The following is a 21,689-nucleotide window of genomic DNA, read 5'->3' on the forward strand; positions in this document are numbered from 1 at the left end:
GGGAGTTATTCATGGGTATGGAGTTGTTATGACTCCTGGGCTGTAGTCCACTTTGCCGCTTCTTGGCTGGTGGCTCTGCTCCTGCTGGTATTGCAGTTTAGTGAGCACCTGGGAGCCGCACTGCTGCTGAGGCGCTCATCTGATACTGCTGCTATTTCTGCTGAGGCCATCTCCAAAGCTAGGAAAATGGTATCTCTCTTCTTCTTAGTTTCCAGTCTCTGAACTTAACTAGCCAGGGAAATGTAGTTTGCAGGCTGTCACTCTTACAATTCAAAAGTGAACATAGGGTGTCAGAAATGGCACCTATGCCAAGAGAAAAATAATCAAAAAGCAGACAATATAACACATTATTTGAAGACAGATGATAGATAGATATGCATTTAATTTTCGTAACAACCCTGTATGGTAGATATGGCTTTACCCCTCTTTTACTGATGGGGAAACTGAAGAATAAAGAAGCTAGGTAATATGATCAAAATTGACATAGCTATTAAGAGGTGGAATTAGAATTTGAACCCAGGTCACATGATTCTAGAGTTCACACCTGTAATCATTGTGATACAAGAGAGACAAACTGCAAAATTGGGGCTCAGCTGGGGAGTGTTCTTGGCTTCACCCAGAGAAGAAGTAAAAGGCAAGCCTGGTGGTACTAAACAGGAACTTTTATTGAAGCACCAGTGTACAGCAGCAGCAGAGCAGGACTGCCCCACAGCCAGGGAACCCAGAGTAGCAGCTGAGAGGCAGTTCTGCACTCATACTTATATCCACCTTAAACTATATGCAAATTAAGGGGCAGTTTATGCAGAAATTTCTAGGAAGATGGTGATAAGTTCCAGGTTTTGGGATCATTGCCATGGAAAGGGGTAATAACTTTTGGGTGTTGCCATGGCAGTGGTAAAGTGACATGGCAGGCTGGTGGGGATATCTTGTGGGGAGGTGCTTCCATCCAGGACCTGTTTTAGCTGCTCCTCAATTTGGTCTGGTGTCCGCGCTTCGCCTCCTACCTCAATTATACAATTCAACAAGTATAGGTGCTCCGGGCCCTCATTCATATATCCAAAGGGAAAAGCCAGTCTTTTCCAGGGTCCCCTTCTAAATATTTCTGGTAAGCACCTCCCTAGATTTTCATATGACCCGATCTTCATTTGCCACAGCCATTGGCCAAGCTGGACCTGTATTACTCCTCTTTTCAATGCACCCAACAATGTTAATAAATAATTTCATATAGATTTCCTTCCCTTGTCCTCCCTTAAGCCACTGACTGCTGTTACCATCATACTGGCCTCAGTGTGAAGACAAACACTGTCTCACCGGTTTCTCTCCATGCCAAAAGTGAAAATACCTCACCCAAACGTGGAATGGACCCTTGCTTTAATTTCCCACAACACATCCAAAGACAAGACTCGGCAGTATTCCATTACAGTCCAGGGGCGATCAAAACATAGAATAAATTACAGTTATCATGATATAAGGCTGCTTTGGGAGAGTACTAGTCCAGGGCTGAAGAGTCCCAGTCATAGGGTACCTCCTCGCCTGGTTTCTGTCTTGCCTCTATGTGGCTGGGGCCGGGTTACTCTTACCACATAGAATGTTTTCAAGTCTCTCTATTATCAGAGCCCTGGCTTGCTATCCAAGTCTCATTTAAGGAAGGAGTCCCTTGCTCACTTCAACTTAAGATTGAATTTCCCAGACTTTATTTCCTTTTCCTTGCTAAGAAAAAATATTTAAAATCTAGGATGTAAAAGGATGACTGCACCTTCTTCTTGAGGCCTAAAAAAGCACTAACAGGTCTGCCCCAGGTTTCTCTAATTCTCTAAGATTATACACTTTCATTTGATTTACTATTTACTATTGATAAAATACCAGACTCTGTGCAGTAAGATATTAACCTTCAGAAGGCTGTTAAATTGCAAATGATTTCTATCTAGTTGAGTTGCAAGTAATTTCTATCTTATAGAAAAAATAACCCTAAAGGTTACTTGTTTTGGTCCTGGAGCACATTAAATCATTTTGTATTTAATTTAGCAACATAATTACAGCATTTTTTCTTTTTCTGTAACTATACATACTTTGGTCTTTTCTGTACGACTTTGAACCAATTTATCCTTTGGTTTAATTCCTCCTTAAGGTTTTTAATGTGAGCTCACTTAATTTTTTTTGAGTTACATTTTTATCTTTTAGAAAATTATACTTTGACAGTCTTTTTTTCACATGATTAATAAAAATGGAAATGGTCACTTTCTTCAGAGCAAATATCACCACCAGGTTTACAACTGATATTTGTGGGACCTGGAGAACTTTACAAATGTAGGTTCACATACAATATGACTAGATAGGTACAAGTTAGAAATCCGAATTTCAGACTACTACATGAAATATAGTACACTGTTCTTTTTTAACAAGCATCCCCTTATAATGAACACATTGAAAAATATGTATTAAACTTTAGTAATTCTTTATTATTAAGGGTCAAAAAATGTTTTAAATGACCAAATTTAAATTATTATAACATATTCTTGGCTGCTTCATTAAAAAGAGTAAAGTATTTGAATGGTTAATAAGCAAAACATATATATATATATATTTATCAGCCATTAAGTATTTATTTTATATACTATTTTTATTGCATTCATGTCAACAAAGTTACTTATATATTGTTATAATCATGGCTTTCACATAATTTGTATTCTTTTGACAGTAAGACAAAATTAGACAACCTTTTCTGAATTATCATAATGCTTAGGGTTTTTTATAATAACTTCATTTCGAAAAAGTATCTGAAATTGCTAATAAAACTATAAAGCAATATTTATATTTGGAACTACTCTATAAAATTATATGTTCAAACATTGTAATAAGGATAACATTTGAAAAATTAAGGCTTTACAGAAACTATCACATAAATAGTTCAATTATATACTTTTATATTACTTATATCAAGATTTTTACCCTCATAATGCATCATCTAAAATTATACGTTTCTTGACTTCTTCCTAATTCTTCAATGCCAGAATAGTATAAAGAAAATTTAAAATAGAACTATATATGACTCAAATATTCCTGCATTAGGAGCATACCTTAAATTTATAATAGAAAGTTTTTTTTTTTTTTTTTTTTTTTTTTTTGACAAAGTCTCACTCTGTTGCCCAGGGTGGAGTGCAGTGCAGTGGCGCCATCTCGGCTCACTGTAAGCTCAGCCTCCCAGGTTCACGCCATTCTCCTGCCTCAGCCTCCCAAGTAGCTGGGACTGCAGGCACCCGCCATCATGCCAGGCTAATTTTTTGTATTTTTTTAGTAGAGGCGGGGTTTCACCATGTTAGCCAGGATGGTCTCGATCTCCTGACCTCGTGATCCACCCGCCTTGGCCTCTGAAAGTGCTGGGATTACAGGCATGAGCCACTATGCCCGGCCTGGAAAGCATTTTTTTTGGTATAGAAATTAGTTTCAGTTTATTTGTACGTGAATCTTTTTCTTCATCATCATGCAAATATTTTTCATTTATTTAATTTCTTCCTATTTTATTAGAAAATCAGTTTTGTTGACATTTTCTCATGCATTTTTTAAGTTTAGAAACAACATTTTCCCTAAATTTTTACATAGTGTACCCTACCCTGTCAAAAATTGAAGTAGCCAACCTTAGATTTACTTACCTTTTTAATTGATTGCTGACATTATCAATGGCAAGCAACAATTTATACCAAACAACGGCAGATAGTACAAACTCAAGGTTGATTTTATCTCTTTCAAAGACCATAGTTCACTATTTTTTTGTTGTTCTTGGCATTTAAAAGATTGTTTTAATATGTTTAATACCCTATCCAATTATTTATAACAAGGCCAGTGGGGACTTTTGATACATGATAAACATATTCTGTAATTAAAGTTTACGCAGCAAATATACAATAATTTTGAGCACACCTTATAAAATTACAGGTAGATTAAAAATATTAATAAACCTTGAAACCTCAAATTTTCACCACAACAATATACAATTTTTATACTATTTCAAAGGTACAATCCCGTACTTACACATATTGCATGAGCTTCTCAGATGTATTATGGAATTTGTCAGGGAAGAATTCTGTGCTTAAGGTAGGTTCTTTATAATTTAAGCTTTCTGGGTCAAGGCATGGACTAATGAACTTCATTTAGCAGGATCATGGTTTGGTATAATAGTTGGATAAATACATGAAATATAGAAATTCCGCAAATTCCTCCCAAAACAGAACGAGAGCTTTAAGTATCCCCTTTTCTCAGCACTTCTTGAGTTTAGGGTGGTTTCACTATTCACTCCTTATTTGAGAACCTTCTGTTGTCTTCTTTAATTCCTCTAGCGTATATTGTTTTAACAGCACATACTTGATATTTCCATAGTGTGTCTGAGAGTGGTAATAATGTGGCATTTGGTATTTTTATTTTATGAAATATGTCAAAAAATGTTTACACTGTTAGCATAGTTGAAGCCACATTTCTTTGTAAGAGGTCAAAATAAGCCCATATATACCACAAAGAATGATTCTAGCTTTTTGTCTACAATTCTAGAAGTACATATTTGTTTTTTAGAGATGTGTTTAGCACTATTTCATGAGCTTCCCCTTGACAATTTTTTAACTAATTTAATAAAATGAAAAAAATCAACCATTTTGAAACTTCAATTAAATCCTACTAAATATTTTTACAAAATATAACTATTTTGATTTCCAATGTTCAGTGTCCAGCTTAGTACCTCTGTGAAGATTTGGTGTCACACTTTACCCAATTAGGTCTACTCAAGCACTATCCAGTGGAAATATAATGTGAGCCACATAACTAATTTTAAAAAAAATGAAAAAAAGTAAAAATAGGTAAAATTTTAATGATGTATTATATTTTAGTCAACATATCTAAAAGCAATGTCATTTCAGTATAAAATCAATATAAAACATTTTTAAGATCTGTGCCATTCTTTTTCTCTTACAGTAAGTCTTCAGAATTCAGTGTTTATTTTGCATCTACTGCACTTTGGGCCAGCCTCACTTCAAGTGTTCAATGGTCACATTGGCTAGCAGCTACCATATTGTAGAGTATAAATACAGACCAACGTGAATTCAAATTTAACAGAAATATGAATGGTATCATGAAATGTTTTTCAGCGTTCATTGGTGACTCTCACAAATACTGCACATTTTGAAAGTACTGCTGAGGCTGCAAATTGGAACAGGAGGCAAGTAAATGGACACTCAGCACTCCTGTGTAATAGTATCTTGTTAGGTGAGGTCTTGTATGCCTAAGAAAAGGGATTCCACATGTTCGTCAATTTATCTTTTCTCCTTCCGTTCACCACTCTTCACCACTCAATTTATCTCCTCAACTGTCTCAACTTCAACAGCAGCATCACTCATAAGCCTCCATATCTACTAACAGCAGTTGTCTTTGTTTTGACAAGAGATGTGAAGGAGTCTTTCTTGGGGCTTGACTAGTGTTTGTAACATGTAGAGCCCGCTTAAGTGCTGCATCCACCATTTGCTCCTGGTTAAACTTGAAATAATTCTGATCCTCCGTGTCTAAGGCTCTGCTTTTTATTTTCCGAGTAACTGTCCAAAGAAGAATACATGATCTTTACAAAAGCAAACACTTTGCTACTGCAAATCATCCTGCTGAACCAATTTCTCTCTCTCTCTCTCTCTCTTTCTGTGTGTATGTGTGTGTGTATGAGAGAGAGAGAGAGAGAAGAGAGAGAGAGATATTTTGGACAAAGAAAAAAACAAGTCTTCAGAAATAGAGCTGTTATAGCTCTGATTAAAATGGACCAAGTAATTGTCCCAATTTTCTTCAAGAACAGAAACAGGAGTTAGAGAACTTGTTTTATTTGTGTGCAACAAAATAGCCTAATAAGATGTTCCCTCTTCCCCAACAAAGCAATCACTTCGAATTCCACCATTTCTCTGAAATTCCTTTCCAAGCCTCTGTTTTCTAATTTTATCTGACCTCAGACTATAAGAACAGTGACATTTTTCTTTTTTAAAAAATTATTTTTATTTTAAGTTCTGGGGTACATGTACAGCATGTGCAGGTTTGTTACATAGGTAAACATGTGCCATGGTGGTTTGCTGCACCTATCAACCCATCACCTAGGTGTTAAACCCAACATGCATTAGCTGTTTTTCCTAATGCACTCCTTCCCCCCACTCCACCCCATGACAGGCCCCAGTGTGTGTTGTTCCCTCCCCTGTCTCCATGTGTGCTCATTGTTCAGCTCTCACTTATAAGTGAGAACATGTGGTGTTTGGTTTTCTGTTCCCGTGTTACTTTGCTGAGGTTAATGGCTTCCAGCTCCATCCACATCCCTGAAAAGGACATGATCTTATTCCTTTCTATGGCTGCATAGTATTCCATGGTGCTTATGTACGACAGTGTCTTTATCTAGTTTATCATTGTTGAGTATTTGGGTTGATTCCATGTCTTTGCTATTGTGAATAGTGCTGCAATGAACATATGTGTGTATATACATTTATAATAGAATGATTTATGTGCCTTTGAATCTAAAAGGAACATAAACAAATTTACAAAACAAACAAACAAAACCTAAACAACCCCTTTAAAAAGTGGGCAAAGTACATGAACAGACACTTGTCAAAAGAAGACATTCATGAAGGCAACAAACTTGAAAAAAAGCTCAACATCACTGATCATTAGAAAAATGCAAATCAAAACCACAGTGAGATACCATCTCATGCCAGTCAGAATGGCGATTAATAAAAAGTCAAGAAACAAAAGATGCTTGTGTGGTTGTGAAGAAATAGGAATGCTTTTACACTGTTGGTGGGAATGTAAATTAATTCAACCATTGTGGGAGATGATGTGGCAATTCCTTAAAGATCCAGGACCAGAAATACCATCTAACCCAGCAATCCCATTACTGGGCATATACCCAAAGGACGTTTTTCAAAATTGATATCTAAAGTGGTGAATGAATGTTTTTCCAAGTAATTCATTTATTCACATAAGCATATTTTATACTGCATTTGTTCATTTCACCACCATTCTAGTTGCTAGGAGTAAAATCATACAATCCTTATTTTTGGTCTTTTAAAAAGATGCATTGTTGTCTGGATTATTTATTTGTCCAAGTGAAAATATTTCTGTAGACAAGGTGACTTGGGAGAACAGAAGAAGGATCTATTAGTCAATCAGGCATAGCATCCATTCCCAGTGCTATTTCTCCAGAGTAATAAGAATTAAATTCAGTTCCCCATATTAATCTGTATTCATTTTCCAACTATTGATGACCTTGAAACCGTGAAACCACAATTCAACTGGGGGCTGAACCCAGCTGAAACTCCTTTCTAAGAATATGCTAAAGCCATAGAAAAAAATAAATTCAACCCACTTGCAGCTACATCTTTACAATTCCCACAACTGTCCCTCTTGCATAAAAATGCTGATTCTGATGGAGGGATCAACACATTATCTGTTATTTCTTATAACGTGCATTATCACTCCTCTGTATTTATGGGCAAAATGGTGGATTGAAAACAGCACAATTAATATTAATGATAATAACACAATGACTTTTAGAAATTGATGCTAAGAATACAATTTGTTAACTTCACACAGCCATTGACTTAACTGTCTATAATGGTAATACAGGAAAGGAGAGTGTGGGTGTATTTCTGGGTTGGGGCTCCACAGCTCAGAAAATACACCAGTGAATCCTGGCCCATGAGGACTTACTAAAATGTTAAAAAATCATGAACTCAAAAGGACAGTGAAGACGAAAAAATCAACAGTATTTATTCTGATTTACCTAAATCAGAGGTGTGGTAAATTAATTTTTTTAATTGAAAATATTTATGAAATTTTATATGTATTTAAAATAAAAATTGTATTAAATGTTCATTCTATAGTTCCTCAAAAACAATGTTGGCTACTTATATATACACACACACATACACACACACACACACACACACACACACTCTTTAAAGTAGCTCAAATAATGTTCACATATATTTTCCCATTTATCTTCATAAGAGTCCCTATGAGATACAGAGGTGTTATTATTATCACCTCCTTTGAAATAGGGAATGTGAAAGAACAATAGGTTAAATTAATAGTGGCAACCATAAATTGATTTATAGCTTTGAAACCTCGCAAAATAAAATCATGCTTAGTTTACAATTTATTTTTAGACATAATGGCTTCCCGGGTGTTTTAAAGGCATTATTTATCACCTTAGGCTTTATCTGATAATTGTAAAATGTAGAGGTTTTTCAATTACCCTAGAGGCTCATATTTTATTTCTCGAGATATAATCCACATAAGAAAATAATGCCTGAATGATGTATGAAAAGATTAATAGAATTTTGGTCAATAATTAACTGGTGAAGAAAATTCAACAATTTCTACATATGCATGAGTACTTTAGGAATTAATTTATGGAGAAACATCAAAAATTCAATTCACGTTTCCTGGTACAGCTTTACTATTCTAAACATACCTCACAAAAGCATTCACTTTAAACTGTGTCATATTGAAAGATTTCATGAGGATGTAAAATGGCTAATATACAATTCAGATTACTTTTATAACTTGGTTCAAATGGAAATATGGGGCGGGGGAAGTCCAAAACGTTCTCGTTACAAAAAGAGACAACAAAAACACAGACAATAAATTAGTCTCTAAACCTTGCCTTAATAGACCGTCTACTCTTGCAGGCAACCCTTGGGAATGGTTTAATTTATGTCCTAGCCTAAGGGGGTATGCCAGAGAGACTTTCACATATGTTCCAGTATTTAGCTTTTCCCTCCATCTCCTCCCAGTATTGACATTATCTTTTCTTTGCTAATCTTAACATTTAAAACGGGTGTTTTTTTTAAAAAAAATAGGAGGCAAGATGATAGAATCCTTTTTTTTTTTTTGCTTTCTTTCCTCATTCTTCCTTCTCTATGTTTTTAAATAAAGAGGTTTTGTATGTATAATTTGAATACCATGAAAATGTAGGGTTCTTCATCTCCTGAATATAGTTTCTAGAAGAGAACTCTGTAAATGTGCTTCTTTAGCTCCCTTTAGGAGCATGTATTTACTTCTCTTGTGAGGGTATGCACACTCCACTCCTGTACTGATAAACTATATCTACAGCCATGGAGCCACTGCTATATCCCATTACATGTTGCAGAATTACTTGAACATAACTGAAGGTTGTATATCAAGGGCAGAATTTGATGGCACGGTGGAAATCGAAGCGTACCTGGAATGAGGAAATACATGTAAAGTATCTAGCACATTGCCTGAGTAGCACATCAAAAGCAGTGAATAAATCCTGGTTACCTTTTCCTTCCCTCTTTCATATTACAGGTGTCAGCCAAGTCATTGTCCAGCTTGTAAAGTATTACGGTCTGTATTAGCATGTATGAGAAGCACAGAGGGAGGTTTTCTAACTTTCTGTGCACTGAAGCTCACTAACTGCCCTCGACAACAATGAGAAGCTCAAGCCAACTGTATATTAGGCTTGTTGACCATTTAAACTGCACAGTTAGTTTTTCTGAAGAGCTGTTTCATTTGCTGTCAACACAGAGCAAAGTGTTTTTGGTACTACAAGGCACTTGAGCTTCTTGCCATTTACTCTTTTTAAAATTTAGTTTTAATAAGAATAATTCTCCTTTTCGTAAAAGCACTGTGATAAAATGAGGATGTCTAGTGAACCCAATGCTGATGACATTTTCAGATCTGAAGTGAATAGGCTTTATATGTCTCCATAACTAGAGCATCACTCAGAGCCAAAAGCAGAAAATCAGATGGTCTTGTGATTCATCACAGTCCTGAACCCATCTTGTTCAGATGCAAAATTTTGATTGGATTTGGACCAGGCTTGAATATTGGAGATGGAAGGTAGGGGTGTGTGGAAAACTGGAGGGAGCTGATCAGGTTCTCTGTCTGGAATCGATTTGGTTTACTATTTGGTTCTTCACAAATTCACTAACATCTTTGAGAGCAGTTTTCCGTCTTCTGCTACTTTTGTTTTTGTTTTGTGCAGCACCTATTACAGTATGGGCTCACCTGAAGGAGCCCACTAATATTTCTAAATCACACTAATAAGATAAGAAGTCTCCCCTGAACACTCAATCTAAGGGGGCCCCCCAAGCACTGCATAGCCTGTCTATCTATTATATTTCACTTGTTGCCTTTATCACTTTCTGACATTTTCAGTTCATTTGGTTTCCTGTTTATTACCTGGTATCCGCATAAGGACAGAGCCCTCGGCACATAGAAAACTGCCTGAATTACTAAAGATATTAAATAGTATAAGTATTTGTTGAATAAATAAATAAATAAATGAAGAATGCTAAGGTTTTTAGGATTTCCTTTTTAGGAACGTAATTACCACTGCCAGGCTGGTGTATTTAACTTAGTTTTGAACTATAAATACAGCCCTGGAAAATAATGAAACCGCTCTGCCCCGTCACACCCTTGAGTCTCCTGAAATAATACAAGGAAAAACAGGCTTAGTCTCCTAAAAATCTGTGAGTAGTTCCACCTAATCTTTAGTTCCATGAAACTGAAGCCAAACGAACTCTGGAATGTATCAGATATTAGGAGTTTGTCTGTAATTGAGTGAAATTAGGAATATGATAAACCAAACAAAATGCAATTGATAGCATTATTTGGGGGACATGAAATTATTTGTTAGAAGGGTGCTGAACTAGGGATAAAGTCTGCATCATTAGAAGCTACTTTTCATCAGGAGAAGAGTTAAAACAGATAGAAATAAAGGCTATTCTACTGTTGGTTGCCATCCACCGTAAACCAACAATCTCCTAGATCGGGGGTCCGCAACCCCAGGCTGTGGACCAGTACCAGTCTACCGCCTGGTAGAAACTCAGCTGCCTAGGAGGAGGTGAGCAGCGGGCCAGTGAGCATTATTGCCTAAGCTCCGCCTCCTGTGGGATCAGCGCAGGCATTAGATTCTCAGATGCACAAATGCTATTGTGAACTGCCATGTAAAGGATCTAGGTTGTGTGCTCCTTAAGAGAATCTAACTAATGCCTGATGATCTGAGGTGGAATAGTTTTATCCACGCCCACAACCCTGCTGGTCTGAAACCAGTCCCTGGTGCCAAAAAGGTTGGAGACTGTTCTAGATTATTACTTACAAATAGGATATGGGGCCTAAAAACTCTTCCTTGTAATTCATATGCGTAGTTGTTGGTAAAGAATTTCTGTCAATATACTGAAAGAGAAGCTGACCAATAATGTGTGATCAGACTAAAACTCACTGTAGCAATGACCTACATAGCCAAAGTAGTCAGCCTGATGAGGAATACATGTCTAGAAAATTATTCTTCTCTGTTTGATCACAAAGAGGTTGATATAATAGGGTCTTTCATTGGACTGAGAGGCCTAATGTCTCTTTCGGGTTCTATGTGCCTAAAGAAAAAGTGTATTTGTATGATTCAGAATAGTCATATTCAGTATTATACAAAAGGTTATTTGCAGTAGTGAACACAAAAATGGTAGTCATTTAAGGTAATGATTACTTCTGACTTGTGTTGTATGTCACCAAGGGTTAGCCTGGGAGCTCCGCACATCATGGTTACTCAAGGATCTAAATTGAAAGTAATTTCATTACTTTATCAATAAGGTTGCTATTTCAACGTCATGCCTCCCATTTGCCTTAGCAGGAAAGGTGAGCACGAACATTTGTTCTCCTCTCTGAAATGCTTCTTTCAAAACAGACAAAGAGACTGTCATCCCTGCTCCTCACATTTAATAGTCCTGTGCAGGTCACATAGAAATTCCTAACTTTAATAGAATATAGTTTTTTTAATAGAAGAAACTTTATTTAATAGAATATAGTTTCTTCTTGTCTGTCCAGTAAAGCTTTAGTTATGTCTGCTACAACAGCTCTGAGTATGAAAAAAGTGTTAACAATAGAAGCTGAGTGCAGCAGGTTGTCATAATGCAAAAAGAGAACAAAAGACTTTTAGCAGAAAATCTAGAGATATTGGCAGCAGAAAAAAAAGGGTATGGTGTAGTCAGTAAAAGGGAGCAGTGTCACCTCCAAATCTCCCTTCCTTTTCCTTCATTTAACTTTTGATTTCTCCTCTTTCTCTCTTTTTTTCTCTCATCCAGTATCTCATGCACACCACAAATAAAATTCTAAGGTTCTCCCTGCCCCAAACATCTGAATGGACCCAACCTCTTGGCCAAGCACATTTCAAAATTAACCTGAAAAAGTAGATCAGACCATGATGGGAAGGAGAGGTCCCAGATGCCTCATTATGCCCTTCTCCCTTTTGGAATTCAAGAAAATCCAAATAGTATTAACATCAACATAGACCATAAGTCTGATTAGAAACATTTATAATCTATTCTCTCTGAAGCCTGGAGGCTTCATGTGCTTGATAAAACCTTTGTCTCCACAATCCCTTATTATAACTTAGACATTCCTTCCTATTGATAACAACTCTTTCAACCAGTTGCCAATCAGAACATTTTTAAATCTACCTATGACGTGGAAGCCCTCACCCTCACCAGCCCCCGCTTCAAGTTGTCCTGCCCTTCCAGATTGAACTAATGTAAATCTTACGTATATTGATTGACGTATTATGTCTCCCTAAAAACAAGCTGTACCCTAATCACCTTTGGGACATATCATCAGGGCCTCTTGAGGCTGTGTCATGAGTATGTCCTTAGCCTTGGCAAAATTAACTTTTTAAATTGATTGAGACCTGTGTCAGATACTTTTGGGTTTACACGCATGTGGGATAAGGATATTGCTAAGAACTTGGAGGTAAAAAGATAGTGTATTCTGAGTACCTAATGATGTTACTCAGATCACAGACCTGGCTCCACCATCGTCTCAGGTCCTTTTAGGTTTTGGGGTGATAATGACAAGGCACATTCACATGTACTCATTTGCAGGTTAAGAACGTGAGGGCACTTTATCGTTGGCTGTCACTCTGGGTACAGAGTATCGGCTGATCTAATAGAAGGAGCAGGAATTAGAAATTTATCTCAACGGTCTGTAACTCCCCATTGTATCATTTTCTTCCTTTCAGTGAAGAGATGTATATTCATTGACACATCATGGTAGCCAACAGACAGGCAAAGAGCATGTGTGGCTCCACCAAGCTATTCTCAAAAGGAGGCCAGTGCCTTTACCTTTTAAGCATCTGAGCTGTTGAAAATATAGTTCTTCTCTGTCATCACTAGAGAGGCTCAGCTGGTTCACTTCACTTCTTCTGTCATACTTATTTAAATACAAACCCAAATGTACATCATCATAACAAATTACTCATTTTTGAGTCTAAAAGCTTTTTCAAATTTGCTTTGGTGACCATTAAACAGGATCTTCCTCTATAAGCCATGCCTAAAATATTCACAGGATTTTCTCTGATTAGAAGTACAAGCTGTATCTAAAATAGTTTACTATAAAAAATGTAGAATGATATAAAATGAAATGCTATAACACAAAATAAATAAAATTACAATGCGCTAATTTTATATTAGTAATAAAAGTACAAAAGTAATAACTAATGTTTTGATGAGCATTTCCTGTGTACCAGGCATTCTGTTGAGTCTTTTATGTAGGCATCCTTATTTAATCATCACGAGAAACCTATGACAGAGTTTCTGTTATTGTACCCAAAGTGACAAGTGAAGAACTGAGAAATTAAGTAACTTTACCAAAAGTTGGAGACAGGACTATACCCTTTGATATTCGTCATGATATTAAGCTAACACAAATGCATAAGAAGCAATGAGAGTAGAGGCGAATTTCTGTCTAAGTTTTCTGGAAGAAATCAAATCAATAAAACTCTTATGGAGAATATGATATTTTGAGGCAGGACTTGAGAACCCTTAGTAGTTTGCCTGTCCTATAAGCATTCTAAGCTGAGGGAAAAACATGTTAGAATAATATGAAGTTTAGAGGAAGTAAAGGAAACTAAGACTCAACAGGTTAAAAGGTTAAATTGCAAAGTGCCTTTTGAGCCAAGCATAAGAGTATATAGATTGTACAACGTAGGTGTTGGGAAACTATTGAAGAATTATGAGCAAAAGGTAGCTCTGTAGTATTTGCTTATGAAAAAAATAAAAGCCTGTGGCAATGGAAGATGGATTGGAATAATATGGGAGGGAACTGTGGTGCTCGTGCCTGTAATCCCAACACTTTGGGAGGCCGAGGTGGGTGGATAATTTGAGGTCAGGAGTTTGAGACCAGCCTGGCCAACATAGTGAAACCCTGCCTCTACTAAAAATACAAAAATTATCGGGTCATGGTTGCATGCACTTGTAGTCCCAGCCACTCGGGAGGCTAAGGCAGGAGAATTGCTTGAACCCGGGAGGTGGAGGTTGGAGTGAGCCGAGACTGCATCACTGCACTCCAGCCTGGGCAACAGCATGAGACTCTGTCTCAAAAAAAAAAAAATATGGAAGGAAACTCTAGACTCTTTAAATATATTGCACAAATATAGGTCTCAGAATCAATTAGTATAAAAAAATATGAATTACAGAGCCACACAGACCTGGGTTTGAAACCTAGTTGTACTATTAATACATAGTAACTCTGACTGCTATAATATTTTTTAACTTTTTTAAAGTCTGTTTTTTTCATCAGTAAAATAGAAATGACCGCAATACTTACTTTATTAGAATTGTTTAATGATTTAATATGATAATGATTATCAACCCCTTAGCATAGTGCCCTAAATATACTATGCACTAAAAACAATAAGCTATTATTATTATGAAAATGCTTCCTATAGTATTTGGCATGAAGATGGTTCTTGGGAATTGGTAGCCTTTTCTGTACCCATATAATCATCTTTATCAATCTACTTACCTACATACCTCACTTGTAGTACCAGAATGTATTGCAGATAATGAATTAGACCACTGACAAGAAATATAAAGAACAGAAAATAACCTTCTGTGAACTTTTTCTACAAGATAAATAATAGGAACCAAGACCTTTCTCTCCATATATCCTCTTTCAAAGACCTGGTTCTCCCAGAGGCAATCAGAGAAGATCCTACATATTGTACATGGGGAGACAGACATCTGATGAAAGCAGGAAGAAAATGTTATGGGCTGTGGTTTTTCAGGAGATAGAAAGTAGAGCTTATTATGCCACAGGCCCTAAGGTGGTGGCCTCAGTAAAAAGCAGGAGTGAAAACATTTTCTCTTTTGTAAATATCTCAGATGAAGCTACAGCAATATCAATGCAAGGGACATGGTAGTACGAGAAAGGAAAATAAATTTTGATAGCTTCCTATAACAGTTAATGTTTAAAGAATCTCTTATATGTATAATTTTGATTCTATAATACTTAAAAACACGTGAGGGGCATATCCTTCAAAAAATATATATATATATACATAATTTACACTTTGATTAGAAAAAACAAACTCTCTGAGTAATCCAAGAAGGAAAATAGTTAACACAACGAGCTAGAAGATTGGGAAACCACTGAGTATGTTGAAAGAGCAGAGATTGAGAAAAGCCACCTTAACTCTCAGGTCCACTGCAAGCTTTCTTAGAGTCAGGCAACTGCAGTAAACAAGAATTCACTGTGTGTGTTTGTAGCTGCCTCTAGGCCAAAGGTAGATAATTTTTAGGAGAGTTCCCAGAAGCCGTTTCAAAACTTTATATCTGCTGAAGCTCACATATATCCCACTGATGCCCCAAGAGCAATAAGACAATTTTAGCCTCTCTTAAGCTTTCTGTTTCTCACACAAATGCCTCTCATTGGTAAATCTAGGCCACAATCCAGTTGTGAAAACAGAATAAAAGGGAAAAACAGAAGAATTTCTAAATAGTGCTAACTTGCCAAGAGTCAGAGATAGTGATGGAAAATAACTTTTATACTAACCTTGGTAATATATTATTCCACTGAAGATAAGACGTTCATTAAAATTTTAGCCTAGAACTTTTTAGTTTGTCAAAAGATTATGGAATTTATTTATAATGATATGTGTACTTAGCATATTTCTTTATACATTGTTTTAAACATATGCATACTTCATAGAAGATTAACATGCAAACAAATGTAGACATCAACTAGAATAGTCTTTTCAATGAATGATGCTAGAACAAATGGATCTCCACATGTAGAAGAATGAAGTTAAACCCTACCATACACCATATACAAATATTATTCAAAATGGATCAGAAACATAAATGTAATAGATAAACTATAAAAATTACCAGAAGGAAACATAAGAATAAATCTTCATGACTTTTGGATTAGGTAATGCTTTTTTAAATAGAACACCAAATGCACAAAGAAGTAGGTGAATCCATCCTCATCAAAATGAAAAACTTGGTTTCAAAAGACAGCATTGATAAAGTATAAAGACCACTCAAAGAATAGGAGAAAATATCTGCAAATTATAGATATGATAAAGAACTTAATCGAGAATATGTAAAGAAGACTTATAAGTCAACAACAAAAAAAGTCCCAACTGAAACACAAACAAAAGATGTAAATAGACATATCTGCAAAATAGAAACAAATAAAAATATGTACACATGAAAAAAGATTCAAATTAGTTATCAGGGAAATTGAATCAAAACCACAATGACATACCAAATCACATACACTGAGATGGCTAAAATAAAAAAGACACAATTTGAGCATCTGCAATCTGAAATCACCAATTCTCCAAAATCCAACTTTTTTTGAGTACCAACATAATGCAACAAGTGAAAAATTTCACGCCCGACCTCATGTGATCAGTCACAGTCAAAATGCAGGTGCACAATACATAGATTATTCAGTATCCTCAAGGGGAAAATGACCTTTGCAGCTGCCTTCAGATGTAGTATATTTTTTCCACACCTGCCCAGTTTTCCCCAACAAGCATGTCCACAAAAGGTAAAAAAAAAAAATGGCATGTGTGCAGGTTGGACAAACCAAATGACAGGTTCCCCATCATGCCCCAAGTGGGGCCAAGACCTACTTGCATTACTCACAGTGTTTTTTTGTGTATTCTCTCCTCTGTGGTGTAAACGTGTTGTTGAAAATATCAAAAAGGCCTGAAGTTACCCCTATAGATAACAGTGATAAGAGAAAGAGAGGGCATTTATGTTTTTCTATAGCACAGAAAGTCAAGCTGGTTGAGAAACTGAACAGCAGTGTAAGTATGAAACATCCTACAGATGAGTATGGTATTGGAATGACATATGTCATGTAGCTGTATGACCTAAAGAAAGAGAAGGATAAGCTGTTGAAGTTCCATACCGCAAGTGATGGACAGACATTAATGAAAAATAGAAAAACACTGCATAAAGCTAAAAATAAAGATCTTGATTATATATTGGAAGTGTCAATCCATGAGTATTGCAGTGAACACATGTGTAATGGTACACTGATCATGAAACAAGCAAAAATCTATTGTGATAAACTGAAAGTGGAAGAGAGTTGTGAATATTCAACAGGATGATAGTGGAAATTTAAGAAAAAACACAGTTGGCCGGGCGTGGTGGCTCATGCCTATAATCCCAGCACTTTGGGAGGCCGAGGTGGGTGGATCACGAGGTCAACAGATCGAGACCATCCTGGCATACATGATGAAACCCCATTGCTACTAAAAATACAAAAATTAGCTGGGCATGGTGGCACACACCTGTAGTCCCAGCTACTTGAGATGCTGAGGCAGGAGAATTGCTCAAACCTGGGAGGTGGAGGTTGTAGTGAGCCGAGATTGTGCCATTGCATTCCAGTCTGGTGACAGAGCTAGGCATCGTCTAAAAAAAAAAAAAAAAAAAAAAAGACACGGCACTACTTTACTACTTTTTAAAAGATTATTGATGGTAAAGCATCTGCTGATCACAAAGCAGCAGATAAATTCATTGACAAGTTTGCCAAGGTCATCAGTGATAAAAATCTGACTCAGGAACAAGCCTATAATGCTGAAAAAAATCACTACTTTTGCCTCCTTATACCAGAACGATACTGACTACTGAGATAGCCCCTACAAGAATTAAGGATTCCAAGGACAGTATAACCGTGCTGCAATGTGCTCATACAGCAGGCACACATCAGTGTAAACTTGCTGTGATAGGCAAACTTTTGTCTTAGCTGTTTTCAAAGAGTGAGTATCTTAGCAGTCCATTGTTATGCTAACAAAAAGGCATGGATCACCAGGAATATCTTTTCTCATTGGTTTCACAAACATTTTGTACCAGAGGCTTGTGCTGATTGCGGGGAAGCTGGACTGGATAATGCCTGCAAGATTTTCTTATTTCTTAACAACTGTTCTGCTCATTTTCTAGCTGAAATTCTCATCAAAAATAATGTTTGTGCCAGGTCCTTCCCCCGAAGTGTGACTTCCTAGTTCAGCCTTGTGACCAGGGTATGCTTAGATCAATCAAGATTAAACATAAAAACACTTCCTTGAACAGCCTGTTATCAACAGTGAACTGAGATATGGGTGTGGAAGATTTTCATAAGGTGTTTATCATGAAGGATGCCAGATAAGCTGTTGCCAAGGCTTGGAAAACAGTGACTAAGGGCCAAGTTGTGCAGACCTGGCACAATCTCTGATCTACAACCATGTTCAGTGATGGTGATGAATATGGTGGTGACTTTGAGAGATTCCATATGTCAAGTGAGAAAAAATGTCTGACCTCCTTACGTAAGCAAAGAGTATACCTTTAGAGTCCATCGGTAAGCTGGAAGAGATGGATATTGAAGAGGTTTTAACATTGATAATGAGGCTCCAGTTGTTCATATTGACCAATGGTGAAATAGCCAAAATGGTTCCGAATGAAGTTAACTGTGATAATAGGGATGATGAAGATGATGTTAACACTGCAAAGAAAGTGCCTATAGACAGCATGGTGGAAATGTATGATGGGCTTATTGAACTAGAGCAGTGTGCATTCATCACAGAACAAGAAATAATTTCAGTTTGTAAAATCAAAGATTTCTAAGATAAAAACTGTTGTTAATGAGGCAGATGACTTTGGAGGAAACATTTTTAAAAGCTATCCAGCAGAATGCCTCCTCATGTGCCGGTTGCTCAACTGCTTCTGATGTTCTCACCTAAAAATAAGATGTACAATAATCTTATAATCAAAACACAGCACCGTAGGTGGAGTCTGAAAGCCTGCTGTTTTTTGTTGTTTTGTTTTTTAAGAGCTGATACAGGTATTCTGGTGATGCTGCTGTGCTGCTTAGTTACCCTAAATACATTATTTTTTCACTGTATGAATGGTATGTACTGTGAAGTACTTACATGTGATTAAGTGTAAGAAAATGATTGCCTATATGTAGCATATAAATTCAGACTCAGAAATGATGGAGATGGCACACAAGCACAGTTTATCCACATGGGCGACTAAGATAGAAGCCTTTGCTTTCTGATGTTTCAATGTACACAAACTTAGTTTCATGCATAAAATTATTTAAAAATACTGTATAAATTATCTTCAAGCTATGTATATAAGGTGTACACATAAATTAATTTTTGTGATGCGACTTGGGATTCCTCTTGAACATTTCTCACAATGTATATGCAAATATTTCAAAATCTGAAAAAATCCAAAATCTAAAATACTTCTGGTCCCAAACATTGCAGATAAGGAATACTCAATCTGTTCGAAGTGTTGGTTAGGATGTGGAGAAATTGGAATCCGTATACATTGCTGACAGGATTATAAAATGGTTTGGTGGGGCACGGTGGCTCATGCCTGTAATCCGGGCACTTTGGGAGGCCGAGGAGGGGGGATCACCTGAGATCAGGAATTTCACACCAACTGGGCCAACGTAGTGAAACTCCCTCTCAACTAAAAATACAAAATTAGCCAGGCGTGGTGGTGGGCGCCTGTAATCCCAGCTGTTCAGGAGGCTGAGACAGGAGAATCACTTGAGCCCAGGAGGTGGAGGTTGCAGTGAGCCAAGATCATGCCACTGCACTCCAGCCTGGGCAACAAGAGCAAAACCCTATCTCAAAAAAATACATAAATAAATAAATAATAAAAATAATAAAATAAAATGGTTCAACCATTTTGGAAAAGTTTACCATTTTTCCAAAATGTTAAATACAGAGTTACCATATGATGTAGCAATTCCACTCTTAAGTATATACTCAAGACAACTGTAAACATATGTCCATGCAAAAACTTGCATATGAGTATTTACGGCAGTATTATTCATAATAGTCAGGATGTGGAAACAACCCAAATATCAGTTGTTGAATTGATAAACAAAGCATCATATATCTATGCAATATTATTTGTTCATAAAAATAATTTAGTAGTGATACATGTTATGACACAATGAACTTCGAACATCATTGTAATGAATGAAACTAGACAAAAATGCCAGGTAGTGAATGATTCTATTTATGGGACATGTCCAGAATAGGCAAAATGATAGAGAAGAAAATAGACAGTACTTTCTAGGGACTGAGGTAAAAGGGAAATGGGTAGTGAATGCTATGGGGTTTCTTTTGGGTGTGACAAAAATATTCTAAAATTAGGTGGTAATGGTTGTTCTAAAATTAGATTATGGTAAATATGCTAAAAACTACTGGATTGTACACTGTAAATGGCTTAATTTTATGGTATGTGAATTATATCTCATAAAAAGCTATAATTTAAAAAATAACAGAGCAGAAACGTGAAGAAAGAAAACCCTAATAAGAGAATGCTAGCAATTTAACCTTTTATGTTAACAAATGTTTAGAAGTATTATAAGCTATGAAATATTAAAGAAATTATAAAATAATATATAAGATCAATTATTTTAAACGTAAAGGTATATAAAATGAAAAGGGATTTAGAGTGGTTTATGATTTAAATGATAAATTACCCCATGGCAATGATCACTATTGCTTTGCACTGTAACCAACATAGTCCCAATACAATGTGAATGCCTACTCCATACTTTTTTCTTTCTTTCTTTCTTTTTTCTGCAGCCTCAACTTCCAGTGATTCTGCCACCTCAGCCTCCTGAGTAGCTGGGATCACAGGTGCGCACCATCACGCTCAGCTAATTTTTGTATTATTTGTAGAGACAGGGTTTTGCCATGTTGCCCAGGCTGGTTTCAAACTCCTAGGCTCAACTGAGCTGCCTGCCCTGGCCTTCCAAAGTGTCGAGATTACAGGCGTGAGCCACCACACCTGGCCAATACATACTTTTAATTACACTTCTCTTTCAGTTTTAGCATTGTTATTTTAAGAATGTGTAATGGCTAGCACTTAGCCTTAGTAAAACTAAAGACCTAGAAATGTATTCTATTTTTTTTTAAAGGTCCCACCAAGGTCTTCAAAAGGGATTCTAAAATTTAAAATTCCATTACATGTACATTATAATAAAATAACGGTGAGGCAATAAAGGTAAGGTAATACCATAAAATAAAGATCGTAAAATGCAAAATTCAAGATGCTAAAGGAATTAGTAAATAATGCTAAATTAGAAGAAATTTGGAAGAAAATATATGTTTTGTATTTATTAGGTTTCATCTAAAGCAAAGAAAGTTATTTTGAGAATCAGTGATATCTTTCTTATTTATAACAGTGCGTGAAGGTAAGTAACTTTACTAGGAGAGAATGATATTGAATTATTCAACAGAAATACTTCAGGTTTTTTTCAGAACAATGAAATGAAGAAAACATAAAAATAAAGAATTGGCATATTTGAGTTTTAACTATCTAGATAAAGATCAATATTGGCCACATTTAAATTTCGAGTAAGATCTA

General features: G+C 36.2%; 1 protein-coding gene across 2 annotated transcripts in view; it reads left to right on the forward strand.

Moving 5' to 3' along the window:
* Positions 1 to 21,689, forward strand: part of ACSS3 (acyl-CoA synthetase short chain family member 3) — a 357,152-nt gene that overhangs the window by 29,880 nt on the left and 305,583 nt on the right. The window contains exon 1 of one of the 2 annotated variants that reach the window (XR_009208840.1): positions 10,997 to 11,102. The exons of the other annotated variant lie outside the window; for it this stretch is intronic. The gene's annotated coding sequence lies outside the window, so the exon portion shown is untranslated. Of the gene's footprint in view, positions 1 to 10,996; positions 11,103 to 21,689 lie in introns of those variants that run through there. 2 annotated transcript variants of the gene reach the window in all.

Source organism: Hylobates moloch, unplaced genomic scaffold (assembly GCF_009828535.3).
Source record: "Hylobates moloch isolate HMO894 unplaced genomic scaffold, HMol_V3 SCAFFOLD_12, whole genome shotgun sequence".
Classification (NCBI taxonomy): domain Eukaryota; kingdom Metazoa; phylum Chordata; class Mammalia; order Primates; family Hylobatidae; genus Hylobates; species Hylobates moloch.